The sequence below is a fragment of the Jaculus jaculus genome, chromosome 9 (assembly GCF_020740685.1).
Source record: "Jaculus jaculus isolate mJacJac1 chromosome 9, mJacJac1.mat.Y.cur, whole genome shotgun sequence".
Classification (NCBI taxonomy): Eukaryota; Metazoa; Chordata; class Mammalia; order Rodentia; family Dipodidae; genus Jaculus; species Jaculus jaculus.
In genome coordinates, this window is record NC_059110.1 from 128,945,448 (window position 1) to 128,961,152 (window position 15,705).

General features: G+C 39.9%; 1 non-coding gene across 1 annotated transcript; it reads right to left on the minus strand.

Annotated features, from left to right (window-relative positions):
- Window positions 1–11,753: 11,753 nt before the first annotated feature.
- On the minus strand, window positions 11,754–11,856 carry LOC123463793. The gene has a single exon (XR_006639177.1). It is a non-coding gene; the product is annotated as a U6 spliceosomal RNA (small nuclear RNA).
- Window positions 11,857–15,705: the final 3,849 nt, after the last annotated feature.

The window sequence follows — 15,705 nt, forward strand, 5'->3', positions numbered from 1 at the left end:
TGAGATGACTTTTGGCACTTTGCATAAAAGAGGAAATTCTAGGGCTGGAGAGATGGCTTAGCAGTTAAGCGTTTGCCTGTGAAGCCTGAGGACCCCAGTTCGAGGCTCAGTTCCCCAGGTCCCACATTAGCCAGATGCACAAGGGGGCGCACGCATCTGGAGTTCATTTGCAGTGGCTGGAAGCCCTGGCGCGCCCCTTCTCTCTCTCTCCCTCTATCTGTCTTTCTCTCTGTGTCTGTCACTCTCAAATAAATAAATAAAATATAAACAAAAATATTTTTTTTAAAAAGAGGATATTCTAGGCAAAATACTGAGTTTTAATTATGAAGATAGAAAGCAAATATGAAACCTGCCTATTGTTTGGGACAGGCATTTGGGAAAACTATGAACTCAGGATTCTCTGAAGAACATGCTCGTGATTCACAAAAGCTTGATAGAATCATCCCAAGTAGGAGCTGTAGCAGATTACAGATTTGTGCAACATTCTGGCAGCCAATGGCATGAGCTTTCAGATGTTGACATAGCAACAACATCACAGAGACCTTGGGTAATTATGGCTGCTGCACTCACCATACTTGGAAAAGTCTATAAAACTGATAGCTTTGGCTTCTTCTAATGGACAGGGAAGAGATATAGAAAATAATAAAAGAAGCATGATCTGAATTGTTCAATTTTGAAGTGGACTGGCAAAACAATGTTCAACTGTCCAATAAGTACATGAAAATATTCAAACCAAAATTAGCTTACACCCATTACAATGGCTATTACTCAAAAAAAAAAAGGGGGGGAAAGGAAAGGAAAGGAAAGGAAAAGAACAAATGTGATGAGAATCAGGAGATATTAGAAGTCTGACATATGTTGGCGGGACTACAGAATGGAAAACAGCATGAGAGTAAAATACTATACTGCTTTCTTTGAAACACACACACACACAATGGAATTGCCCTCTAGTCTAGTAATTACATCCTGGGTGAACATTTAAAAGAGTTGAAACCAAGGTCTCAAAGAGGTATTCATGTATCCATTTAGAGCAACATTATTCCAAATAGCCAAAAGCTAGATGTAACCCACATGTACATAGCTGATGAAATGTGGATCAGCATATAATGGCTTATACTAAACTGAAACATGATGAGGCATGGACTAGATTAGCCTTGACAATATGCAAAATAAGCCATTTACAAAAGGATAACTAGACTACTCAAATTCATAGACACAAAAATCAGAGTTCCTGAGATAGGGAGTGACAATTATTTAAGAATTGCAGAATTGCAGTTCTTTCAAGATGAGATATATTCTAAAAATGAATTGTAGAAATGCTTGTGAAGTAATATAAATGCATTGACCCAACTAAGCCAGTAAAAATGGTGAAAATGATCAATATTATGTTATATATGTTTTACTGCAATTAAATATACATACATTTCTGTGTATATGGGTATGTCTGTATACACACAGTGAACCAGCTTATCTAATTGGCAAAAATTGCCACTAGCTGTTCTTGTTGATACCCATGAACCCATCTCTCCTGAGCAAATCACTCTGTGTACACAGGGACTAGATTCATTAAATGTCATTGGCTAATGCCTTCCTCACAAGTTGGGTTTGCTTTGGTAAATAAATCACAAAAGCTGTTCATAAACACTTGATCTCTAGACTTCTTATGTAAAAAAAAAAAATTCTAAAATCAATATCAAAAGTATTGACTTTTTACTTAAGAGACATCCAAGATATTCCATATTGGGTCTCCTTCAGATATATACAAAATGTTATGTTCATTCGACTCACAGAGATTGCTACTTTTCCCTAATTTTTATAATTATCATAATATGAAACCCAATAATTATTATAAGCTACTAAGTATGGGATATAGCTAGTAAAATATGTTGCTACCCTAAGTACAAAGCACTGTATTTAATGGGTAATTAGAAGGCTATTACAACTTTCACAGGTTATATGCAAATTACCTAGCTTCTTATAGAAGCACAAAAGATTTTCAGTGACTGACTTTTATTTTTCTTATTTTCTTTTTGACGTAGGGTCTCACTCTAGCTCAGGCTGACCTGGAAGTCATTATGCAGCCTCAGGGTAGACTAGACTCAGTGCTACCCTCCTACCTCTGCTTCCAGAGTGCTGGTATCAAAGGCATGTGCCACCACACCTGGCAATTGACATGTTTTTTAGAAGACTTCCTTTCCAGGTCCATCCACTTTTAGGCAAATTTCATAATTTCATTTTTATTTACCACTGGAAAGGATTATATTTAGTGAAGTGACCCAGGTCCAGAAAGTCAAACATCACATGTTCTCTCTCATATGTGGATCCTAGCCACAAATGATTGGACTTCTATGTGAGTAGGAATAAAACTCATTAGCAGAGGCCAGTAAGCTAGAAAGGGGATATAAATGGAATAGAAAGGGAAGGAGGTGGGTACTGAGTAGGATGGTATCGTTTATATGTAATTAGAATAGATTAATGGGGGTGAAAAAGCCTAAGTGAGGTCAGGGGAAGAGATTGAATAAAGGAAAGGTGGAGGGAGGGCTACTCAAAATCTAAGAGGATATAAGTAAGTCATGTGGAAACCTACTTTTTTGGGCAATGGAACACTCAGGAGCCATAGATTGTTACTAGAAAATTTTCAGTGCCAGGGATAGGATATCTGTCAGTGATACCCCCAAAATATTATAGGCCATTGCCAAGTTTCTGGTTTCCCACCAGGAATAGATGGTAAGACCCTATTGCTGAAGACTCCACATACTTGGGCTGCAAGGTCACTGAGAATTCCTACTGGCACTGAGCTGAAAACCTCCTCCATGTAGACCAGCTGACAGAAAGCTGGAAAATGCCATGCTGCATGTAGTTCAATGGGAGAGAGAGAAATCACCAGTGAAGATACCCAACAGTGGACACTACAAGCCTTATATTTGACCAGCCAGGCTAAATGAACCAATGGGTGAGAGTGGCACATCTGTTATGGGGGAAACCAATTGCCCTCTAATTGGACTGGAGGCCTGCTCCATGGGAGGGAATACATCCCTGTTACTGAAAACTTAAAACAGGGGTAGTTATGAGACCTAGGGGGTGTAACATCAGCTGCTGTCTGGTTAAATGTATGTACTATTCTCACCAAACTGCCCAGTAAGCATTTCTTTCATACCCATATATTAATGATACTTTAACTTTTGGTTAGCATAGCTTGCCTTTTTAGATGGCATTGACCTTGGGATGACTCAGAAGGCACTATGGTGCTGAGAAGAAGTGACAGAGTGCTAAGCACTGAAATATCCCTACCACAACTTCCAAGGCTCAGGGTCCATTGCAGAAGAGGTAGCAGAAAGAATGTAAGAGCCAAAGGAAGGGTAGGACTCCTTAGAACATGCTCCTCCAGACACAAAATGGCGTGGATATTCATGACCTCACAGTGCCTGACACTTCGTACATAAGACCATCATAATAGGAAGAAAAGATCATGACATCAAAATAAAAGAGAGACTGACTGAGAGGGGGAGAGAATATGATGGAGAGTGGAGTTTCAAAGCAGAAAGTGGGAGGAGAGTGGGAATTACCTTGGGATATTGTTTACCACTATGGAAGTTGTTAATAAAACAAGAGAATAAAAGCACTACCATATGACCTAGCCATACCATTCTTAGGTATAGCTAAGAAATGGAAGCAGCCTAGATGTCTATAAATTGATGAATGATTAAAAAAGGGTATACATTTACACAACAGACTTTTATTCAAACATTAAGAAAAATGAAATTATCACATTCTCAGGAAAATTTATGGAACTGAAGATCATTATGTTAAGTGGAAAAAAATAGACACAGAAAAAGCACATTTTCATTCATATGTGAAATCTAGATTGAATTTTTTAAATTTTTTATTTATTTGTAAGCACAGAGGGAGAGACAGAAAGAGAGAGAGAGAGAGAGAGAGAAACAGAGCAAAACAGAGAGAATGAATATGCTTTCAGGGTCTCTTGCCATTGCAAATGAACTCCAGATGTATGCACCAACTTGTGCATCCAGCTTATGTGGGTACCAGGGAATCAAATCTGGGTCCTTAGGAATCACAGGCAAGCACCTTAACCACTAAGCTAACTCTTCCATCCCACATGTATTATTTTTGAAGTCTTTCCTGAAAACAAATCTTGATGTACATATCTATTTTTTTATTTATTTAAGAGAGAGAGAAAAAGAGTAAGGAAGGGAAGGAAGGAGGGAGAGGAAAAGAGAGACTGGGTTTACCAAGGCCTCTAGCCACTGCAAATCAACTCTAGACACATGCACCACCATGTGCATCTGGTTTATGTACAAACCTGCATCCTTAGGCTTAACAGGCAAGCACCTCAACTGCTAAGCCATCTTTTCAGCCCCATATCTGTTTTTAAATGGATGCTATAAATAAACTTTTTTTAAAAAAAATTTTATTTATTTATTTGAGAGCGACAGACACAGAGAGAAAGACAGATAGAGGGAGAGAGAGAGAATGGGCGCGCCAGGGCAAACAAACTCCAGACGCGTGTGCCCCCTTGTGCATCTGGCTAACGTGGGACCTAGGGAACCGAGCCTCGAACCGGGGTCCTTAGGCTTCACAGGCAAGTGCTTAACCACTAAGCCATCTCTCCAGCCCCGCTATAAATAAACTTTTATAGATGAAGAGGGTTCCCCATTCTCAGAAGAGCCTTTCTGTAGTCTTTAGGAAGAAGGTAGAAAGCTGTACCCACTAGCCTTATCTATAGTGAGGTTGTATAACCAACAAAACACAGACCCAACAATACCCAACAATAAGCATTGCATTAGCTCATGCATCTGTGATCAGATGGAGGTTGGCTGACCTCAGTCAGACTCAGCTTAATGGCACTCTCATTTTGGATGAGTGCCCCGTGCTAATGCCAGCCTGGAACCGTGAACCCCACGATGTCTGTGTGCCATGACAGCCGTCTCTCACGGGTGCTTCTTTCTCCTGAACTGTCATGTTCTTCCCATGATGGAAAACATGCCAGTGACCCAGCCTAGCTGTTCCAAAGCTTTTAAAACTTGAGTCATTTTATACTCACTAAACTTCCACTGGTCAAAGAAATCATGCACGACCCATTTTCAATAACAAGGAGGGTCTAATGGGAGGAGGTAGATCACAGATGAGCCTAAATAATGGTACCAAACTGCCTGTATTTACTGAAAAGAAAACTAATAAATTAAATTAAAAAAAAAAAAAGAAATCATATGGGAAAAACTCAACAATCAAGACGTAGGAAATACACTGCCATTTTCTTGTGGGCAGGCCCACAGTCATCCTGTAAACAGGAGCAGATTAAAGGGGAGAGCAGAAATAGGACCATTAATGCAACATGTCATAGGAGAACCACCATGACCAACCAGACCTCGCAAACCCCCATGCAACTCTGCTGTCCTCATTAATGCATTTTAATATGCACATATTGATGTAAATTTATTCATTTACATTTATTGATACACATTGACTGATGTGCATATAGCAGTAAGATTTAGAATTAATGAAGAGCCATAAACTTTTATGCTATCTAAGAGGAATTTATGTAATTACAATAACCTATACGGTTTGGGTATTTAGAATAGATTTTGTTACTAGGTAGTTCTATCCATGTCAGTGTGATGTCCAGTAGAGGAATGTTGGGAAGTTAAAGAAAGTGTTAGAGACATTGGGTGGCCAGGGCATTAAAAGATGCTGACAGAAAAGGAAAGAAGAAAGAAGTGTGAAAGATAAGGGAAGGGAGGAAGAAAAAGTTAGAGAAGATATGTACACACACACACACACACACACACACACACACACACATATACACACATATGTGTGTGTGTGCATGAATGTATCTAACTCCCCTTCACCAAAATTTAGTTGAAAGATACCCCTAATATTAACATTCAGTCAAATCTATCCAACTGTCTGAGCTCATTAAAATGGAATCACCACTGATTTTTCCCAAACAGCAAAAAAAACCACGCATTTCCTAATGTGATACATAGATAGCTAAGTGTACAACAGCTTAATTTAATTAAGGACTTTTCTATAAAATGGCTGCTTACCTTAAAGTTAGCTTACTCACTTTCCCCATGGAGCCCAGACACACAAAGACCAAGAAAGCCAAAACAAATGACATGACAAAAAAATAAGCAAGCAACCTTTTGTCCATTCAGATTCAGGAAAATCTCTTTGGCTTCTAATGATTTGATTCAGAAAAACCTAAACATTGACAACTGTATTCTTTTTCTCATAAAAAAGAGCATCCCATGAGTATAATGGTAGAAATTCAACCCTTATGTTTTCTGATTCATTTACACTTAGCTCATCAAAATATTTTGTAAGAGCTGAGCTCTTTGGTGGCCAAAGCTGCCTTGTGGTCCTTTTTCTTTGAGACAGAAAAACTGTGGGTTATTGTCAGCTTACACAAATACGAAAAAAAAAAAAAAAAAGGTTGAAGGGCACTCCTAAATTTATTATCTCATAAGGTTGGAGTGAATTTTCAGCTTGGAAAATGTGTTTTCAAAAATTGGCTTCCCCCATCTCATAATTCATCACAGTATTCCAATCCTATCTCTACAGAGCTGATCTCACTTTCACCATTCACATTTGTATCAGTACTCTCGATGATAAGGGTAAACCAAAGAAAAAAAGGATCAAAGACTCAGAGATGATCCAGGAAAGTAAAAAGAAGGCTTCAGGCCAAACATTCCAGGAAAATTTTGGAGAAGTGTGCATGCTTTGGAGTGCAGTCTGATTCTCTAGTCGGGATTCAAAGGTAAAAGAATATAATCTTCTATTCATCAGGACAGAACAGAAATGGCTATGCTCCTCATGACATTTCTAGGCTCCTCATTTAGTGCCAAAACCTGATTTACATTTATCAAAAGAATAAGTGAATTTTGCTGTTGTTGTTGTTGTTTGCTGACACTGTTCCATGGCTGTGTGCTTTTACTGACAGGTCACCAGGGGCAGATATTAAGAGAAGATAAACACTGCCAGAATAGAAATCACTCTTTGGTTATGAGCAGCACGGAAACCAGGTGTGGTGGCTCATGCCTATCATCTCCAGAACTTGAGAGGCTGAGATATAAGTATTGCTATGAGACTGAGGCCAGCCTGAGATACAGTGAAAGTTTGAGGTCATCCAGAGCTAGAATGAGACCCTGTATCAAAAACAAAACAACAATAACACTTTAAAAAAATAAGGGCTGGAGAGATGGCTTAGCAGTTAAGGTACTTCCCTGGGAAGCCTAAGGACACCCAGGTTCAATGTTCAATTCCCCAGTACTGATGTAAACCAGATGTACAAGGTAGCACATACATCTGGAGTTTGTCTACAGTGACTAGAGCCCCTAGTATTCTCTCTCTCTCTCTCTCTCTCTCTCTCTCTTTCTCTCTCTCTCTCTCCCTCTGCCTCTCCCTCTCCCTCTCTCTCTCTCTCCCTCTCTTCTCCCCTCTGTAGCTATCAAATGAATAGAATACTTTTAAAAATTAAGAAATACTACTAAACAATCACTAAACTAGTGGCATACCTAGGAAGCAAACACAACTTCCTGAAATGTCATACACTTGATTTTTCTATGTACTCACTATATGCTCCTGAAAATTAAATCAATATATTTAATATTAATTCATTTATATGATTGCTTTACATTTTAAAAGTCAGCTAAAGTTAGAGTCATTTAATAGTGAGAAGACATTATCAACAAATGTTATTGGACTGGAGAGATTGCTCAGTGGTTAAAGATACTTGCTTGCAAAGCCTAATGGCCTAGTTTCAATTCCCCAGCGCCCACATGAAGCAAGATGCACTAACTGGTGCATGCATCTGGACTTCCTCTGCAGTGGCAGACATGCTGCCGTGCCTATTCTCTCTCTCTCTCTCTCTCAATCTCTCTCTCTCTCTCTCTCAATTCATAAAGAAATAAATAGAACCACTTTTTTCTTGTTTTTTGATTTTTTTTTTTTTTTGAGGTAGGGTCTCACTCTGGTCCAGGCTGACCTGGAATTCACTATGTAGTCTCTGGGCGGCCTTGAACTCATGGCAATCCTCCTACCTCTGCCTTCCAAGTGCTTGGATTTAAAGTGTGCTCCAACATGCCCAGATTTAGAACTACTTTTTAAAAACAAATTTTAGCTAGGGAAATGACTCAGTGGTAAAGCACTTGCTCTGAAAGTTTCAAAACCTGAGTTTAGGTAGCCAGGATGCATGTAAAGTGAACACAACAGCAATTGTTTCTGATCACAGTGTTCTTACGATGAGATGGGAAGTAGAGAATCCCAGAAATGTATGGGACAACCCATCTGGCACTTGCAGCAGTGAACTACAGAACTTTCCCCAAACCAGGAGGTTAAGGGTGAGGATCAACACTGAGATTCTCCTCTATACCCCACACATGTGCATTGGTACATGCTCAACCATGCACACAGATGCATACAGATACACACTACAAGACGACTTAAAAAATTCTTAACTTTCCTCATTCTATATTATCTATTCAGTGATAATTTGCACAAAAGTTAGAGTTCCTGATCTTTCTTTGCTACCTTTGCCTACTTTCAGAGGTAATAACATATGTCAGACCCCATCTCACATTCTCATCATATCTGGGGGCTCTTTTGGCTATAAACAGCAGACTAAAAAAAAAAAAATCTTTCCCATAGCTGTTTGAGTGATTACCCTTGCTTGTCTGCCCACACACTAATTTTGCTTGCTGCAACAAGTATTGTATGAAACATTGTCCCTGGGGTGATGCAAACACACTTCAATTCACCCCAGATAAGGTACAAATGACAGAATCTCACCAAAAAGAGTTCTGGTAAACCAATAAGTTCAATGAGGTTACTTTTAGTGCACGTTGAGGAGTTATCACCACATAGAGACCACAAGGCAGCCTTAATATGGAGAATCCTCATGAATGATGACCTGCTCAGAACTACTTAGATGGAGTCCCTACATTATCTCTTGATCCTCTACCCACTATATAATTTATCTCCCCCTGAGGCCATGAGAACTGTGCATCATTGCATGGAGCTAACACAGAGAACCCCTAAGCTTTCAGGTGAGACCTCCCCACACCCTTCCTTCTACAAGAAGACTTCCTACTGGCCCAATTTAAAGAGTCTCTTGTGAGTATTCTCAACAGCTCACACAACACTGGCCAGAGTCTGCACCTCAGGGTGTGTTTACTGCTCCTATATCATTGGTGAGTGGTTGTGTAAACATTGTGAGTTTCAGCTCTCCTGGACTTGACCTTCTGAATCTCCTGAACCTCCCTCCTCCCTCCAGAAGGGAGTATTTCCACTTGGAGCATCTACTATGCAACAGAAGGAAAGTAAAACTAAGCCCAGTGTTTCAAGTCAAGAAAATTGTGGTTATCAAGAATTCCATTAAAAGACCAAACTAGAGCTGATTTGTCACGTCTTCCAGGATACCTCATTCAAGTGATAGGTAGACTAGGGAGGTCAAGTTCTTAAAGACCTCATCTACATGGAAACCATGATGACAGAGAGAAGCATTGACCAGAATGCAGGCGAGAGAAATTCCACCGAGATGAAAGCTTGACAGCTTCTCCTTTCTTCTTTTGACCATATAGACCAAGTTTTCCAACTTTAGCTTACAATAGGTTATGAGGTTGTGGTAGTTTGAATGGATGTCGCCCAATAGATTTGGTTTTATTAAAGCTTCATGGATTTCAAGCTGCCTGGCTGGATGGTGTCACTGTGGGCAGAGCATAAGTTCCAGCCCTAAGGAGCGTTTGGGGGTGGATCTGAATTCCAGGTAAAGATCAGCAAAGAGCTCCAGCTCTGCTGCTGTTCCTGCAGGGCTTGCTTATAGGGATGGTGGTAGTTTTCCTCTCCCTCTTCATGAACCTGTGAAAGCGGGTCAGCTTCTTTTGTTTTATGGAACTTGCTTGCTATCTGTATGCTTCAATAAATCCATACCTCCATAACTGTGCCTTGTTTGGAAGTACATCCCAGCAATGTGAAGCTATCTACTACAGCATTGGTACTGGAGTACAAGGTGTTACTGCATATGAATATGACCATGTAGATTTTGGTCTTTTGGAAGAAAGGGCACAGACTTGGTACCTGCAACTTATGACACGTTCCAGAGAGGTAAGACAAGTTTTACTGATTATTCTGGTGTGAGAATTTGAAAATGCTCAATGAAGAGAGAATTACATTTGGTGGCTTTGCTTATGTACTTTCAAACTGGAAGGAAAGATCACAGAGAACTTTGTTGGAACTGAGCTACTACCATGACAGCTGGCTGTGCTTTGCTCTCCAAGCCTAGAGAGTTTGATCATGGTGAAATTTGTAAGGGACTGATGTGCTTGGCTAAAGGTATGGGACTGAGATATTTAAGATTTAAAATTGGAGAATTTAGCACTGTAAAGATGGTTAACAAAGTGCTTGATTATGAAGCCTAAAGAGCAAGGTTGATTCTTCAGGACCCACCTAAGCCAGAAGCACAGGCAGCACTTACATCCAGAGTTTATTTGCAACTGCTAGAAGTCCTGGTGCACCCATTCTCTCTTTCTTTTTTTTTTTTTTTAATTTTTTTTTTTAAATTTATTTGTTTGAGAGCGACAGACACAGAGAGAAAGACAGATAGAGGGAGAGAGAGAGAATGGGCGCGCCAGGGCTTCCAGCCTCTGCAAACGAACTCCAGACGCATGCGCCCCCTTGTGCATCTGGCTAACGTGGGACCTGGGGAACCGAGCCTCGAACCGGGGTCCTTAGGCTTCATAGGCAAGCGCTTAACCGCTAAGCCATCTCTCCAGCCCTATTCTCTCTTTCTTTCTCTCTCTCTCATTCTCTTTCTCTATCACTCAAATAAATAAAATAATTTTAAAAACAAACTAGAGTAATTAAAACAAGTTTAAAATTTATTGGCACAGGGATTGGTTTTAAGATACTGAAGCTGCTATTGTCAAAGACACTATCAGTCTTAAGGAATATGGCCCAACTATTTAACACTGAAACAATGGAGAGAATGCCTGAGGTGATTCTACCCCCTCCCCCAAGCCCCAAAGACTGAATGGCAGGAATGCACTTTTTGTAAGGAGATCTGAAAACAAGGAACCTGCTCTTAAAAATTACTAGTTTATTTAGTCAAATATTTCTGTGTCCTGCATACCTGGTATTAATTTCAGAAGCATGAAAAAACTGCAGGGAGTGGGTCATGAAGTATAAAAAGTTACAGGAGCTGCTGCTGAGATGTAGCATGAGGCAGGGCATGATGACCCAGATGAACAGACGAACAAAGCAGAATGTGGTAGTTTGAATGGATGTCTCCCAATAGGTTCAGTTTTATTAAAGCTTCGTGGATTTCCAACTGCCTGGCTAGAAGGTGTCAGTGTGGGTGGATCCAGGGTCTAGCCCTAAGGTGTGTTTGGAGGTGGATCTGAATTCCAGCTAAAGATGTCAAAAGTGCTTGAGTTCTGCTGGTGTTCCTATAGTGTGCTTGCTTATAGTGATGGTGCTGGTTTCTCTCTCTCTCTCCCTCTCTCTCTCTCTGCATGGACCTGTGAAAGAGAACCAGCTTCTTCTGCCTTGTAGAACTTCCCCTCTATTGTTAAGCTTAAATTCCTTCCTTCCATAAATGTGTCTGGTTTGGAAGATTATCCCAGCCACCTGAAACTGTCTACAACAGAGGAAAAACAGGGTCTCATTACAGAATTGAAAATTTTACTCTACAAAACACATGAAGTATCCACACAAAGCTTCTACTTAATAAAAAATAAAATAAGGAACACTTCATGAATTTTCATGTCATCTTTGTGCAGCAGCCATGGTAATCTTTTCTGTATAATTCCAATATATATATTTGCCTTTGAGCATGGTCCTTTAGCTTGTGCCATTTGTGGACACACTCATTTCTTCAACTAAGATTGCTCTGAAGCAAACTTCTATTTGGCTCCAGTTCCCATCACTGTCTTCAAATAACTTCTGATGAGTTTTCTGGCAGGTCTATAAAATGGAACACAATGGATATTTTCCAGTTCTTACTTTAATTGGTCTCTGTTGAACATTTTAACATCAACTTTTCCTTGCTTCTTGAGTAACTCTCTTTCCTTGACTGTCATGCAAGTGTCTTGGTTTTCTTACTACCCACAGCATCTTACAGCCCACATCAGTTTCTTCTGCTGACTCACTGTCAACCGCTGTTACTGGGACTCCTCAAGGCTGAGTCCCAACATTCCCTTCTTTGCTCGCTCTATCTGATAAACGTGCAGCTTCACTTACGTCTTATGTACAGACACCTTGAAATGCATGCCCATGGTTCTGCCAAGTACAGCCTATATACACAACTGCCTCTTGGCCATCTCCACTTAGATTTCTTCAAGGAAATTTGAAATCAACATGTAAAACCCATCCTCCACATCTGATTCTCCTTTAAAGGACCCTGTTTCAAAGACACATATAATATTCGTTTAATTGAATATGAAACCTTAAAAGGTTACTGATATCACAGTTCCCACAATCATTCCACCAGTTACTTTCAGTTATATTAAAAACTCTACCCTTTTATCACTGGGCTTTTGAACTACTACAGAAACCACATTGGTTTTTCAATTATTTTCCTGTTCCACTCCAAGGCATTTGAAGTACCATTGTATCTAATCTTTGCCTAAAAATATTTCCATAGCTTTCCATGCCTCATACTTTGATTTACTTCTTTGACACCTACCTTCCTTTAGATCTCATCATCTTTGCTAAAGTTTTCCTGAAGTCCACAGCAAGGTCAAGTCTCTCCTTCATTTTACTTTTCAGGAGTGCATGAACAACTTTGCTACAGGATTCATTGTAGTCATCCAAAATGCTGCAGAAATGATTGCTGATTAAATGAATATGTCAGTTGTAGCCCAGTCTTTTATTTGCTGTCCTCTTCACCGGTATCTACTCTGGAATGTGAAACATAGTCCTCTATCATGATACCTTAGTACTAGAGCTTTTATATTTCTTGATTTCCTAAGTTAATATTATTTCTTAAGGATAATCCAGTAGACACTAAAAATTCTTATGATTACTTTAAAAACGAAAAGCACAGGGCTGGAGAGATGGCTTAGCGGTTAAGCGCTTGCCTGTGAAGCCTAAGGACCCCAGTTCGAGGCTCAATTCCCCAGAACCCACGTTAGCCAGATGCACAAGGGGGCGCACATGTCTGGAGTTCATTTGCAGTGGCTGGAGGCCCTGGCGAGCCCATTCTCTCTCTCTCTCTCTCTCTCTCTCTCTCTCTCTCTCTCTCTCTTTCTCTCTCTCTCTCCCTCTTTCTCTGTCATTGTCAAATAAATAAAATAAACAAAAGAAAAAAAAAGAAAAGCACAGTCCTTCTTGCCATTGGTAATCCATTTTCTTTGGTAGGATGCATGGAAAGAAAAGAGTGGAAAAGATGAGAAAAGTAATTCACTCAATTTATCTGGAAAATTATTTAAAAAACAAAAGCTGGGGGTTTTTTTGTTTTGTTTTCCTTTGGTCCCTACTGTTGAACAATTCCCTCCAGCCTAGCTTGGAAATCTCATACTAAGATTACAATAGAAATACTTTAATGATCATGTAACCAGCCGCTACATTTCTAAACTGGACACCAAAAGCCTAGAGGTGAAGTGACTAAGTTCATGTAGCATGCTCCATAAGGAATTGTGTATGCAATGGAAAGACAGAACGAGCTTGGACTGGAGCCAAATTTCATCTTCAATAACAACGATGAAATTTTAACTAGTGGAAGATAATAAAAGCAAGAAACAACCACATTCAGCTCTTAGATTCAATTGGGGTTTCTAAACAACTTGGAATTTCTTGAGTTAGATATAAAAAGAAACATGTTTGACTTGATAGATGTTGGTGGTAGACATACCCAAACTCGCATACCTTTCTTGTTTGTTTGTATATTTGTTTCTTCAAGGTAGGGATCTCACTCTAGTCCAGGCTGAGCTGGAGTTCACTATGCAGTCTCAGGGTTGCATCAGACTCATGGCGATCCTCCATGCTTTGCCTCTCAAATGTCGGGACCTATTACTTTGAATGGTTGTTTCTGCATATCCCTAATCAATAACTAAACTGACAAAAGGTGACGATATGGAAGTGAGGTTTATAATTCTGTATCATTATGATGCAGTAGTTGCCACTATCCTTAATCCGTTGTATAGGAAGATTAAATCATTCAGAAAGCAGTAGGACCTTCATTAAAAATTCTCTAGTGAGGGCTAGAGAGATGGCTTAGTGAGTAAATACACTTCCTGAATAAAGATGGCTTGAGATTGCCGGAGTTTGAATCTTCAGAACCAAGTAAACAGCTGGGTATGGCCTTGCATGTCTGTAACTCCAGTCTTTTTGGGAGGCAGGAGAGTCACTGTGGCTAGTGAAAGTTCAGGAATCAGGAAGAGACTCCACAGGCAAAACGACAAGTAAGTAATGAAGGAGGCCACTCACATTCTCCTCTTGTCCAAACTGACCTTTAGGAAACCCAGGAGAGCGCCGGAGGCCCAGCATCACCGCGTGCCCGTAGACGGAGCACACAAACAACAGCACGCATGCCATGCACACGCAACATAAATGCCTTAGTGAGATATGCTTATTTGGTCTCATTTTATGCAAATATGGATCCAGTTTTCAACGAAGTTCCTATCACTGTTGAAGTTCACATATGGGAGAAAGCAGTGCTATGTTTCCACTCCTACCCAATCTTGCCTCTCAAAATGGAGTGTATGCAAGCAATGATACCAACTTCCCTGGGAGTAAGTAGGAAATGTGACTTAGAAAATCTGCTTTAAAAATAAAAGAAAGAAATCTGCTTTACGAGTTTCTTTGGGCGATTCTCATATGCACTGAAGTTTCAAGGTTTCTATCACACGAGGCAAGTTTCTATAGGATCAGGTGGTGCACACACATGGAGGTTGTACTTCTGATAGGCATTTGTGGCCTTGGGGGAGGCTCAACCCAGGTTGAGATTGAGAATTATAAACTGGCAAAAAGGGAGAAATCTTTCAGCCGGTCTATACACTGACTGGCAACTCTATTTTTAAAGAAAGTAAAGCTGAACACTATTTCCAGGGCCTCCTTCCAAAAAGCGTGTGTACTGGCTTTGCTTTGCTCTTCACTCTTGGCATTTGAGCCTCCTGCTGTTCCCACTCTCCAAGCAGGCCCGCTCATCAGAGCTCCTCTTCCCTTTGCGTTGTCTCTGTGCCCACAAGTCAGCATTTCCATTCTCCTTACTCTGAGCATTTTTCCTACGCTTTGAAGCAGCTCCAGACATGCTGAGCTGTTGCCTGCTAGCATCCAAGTTACCTCCTCAAGCACCAATAGTTATTTTTGTTAGTGTTCTGGTTCTAAACTAGCATGGGTTTTGTGTGGTCTGCCCCAGACATCTCTCCCCCAGAAGTGGGGTGATGTTTAGTGTGCAATTTTGCAAAACAATCCTTCTTAAAATTTTCAGGAATATAAACATTATAGATGTGCTCTTCTGATGTGTATAGAATTTTGTCTATAACAATAAACTCTTGATAGAAATGAGATCTTATTTTCCAACAGCTACTTGCACAGAATGTTAACAACTACATTGCTATAATACATAGATGTAACATAATACAATGCTGGATTCAACAAACATGTTAGCTTCTAAATACTATATATATTCCTTACTGGATTTTAAGATTTGTTTTAAAATTTGGGCCAATATGTAAATCATCTTGA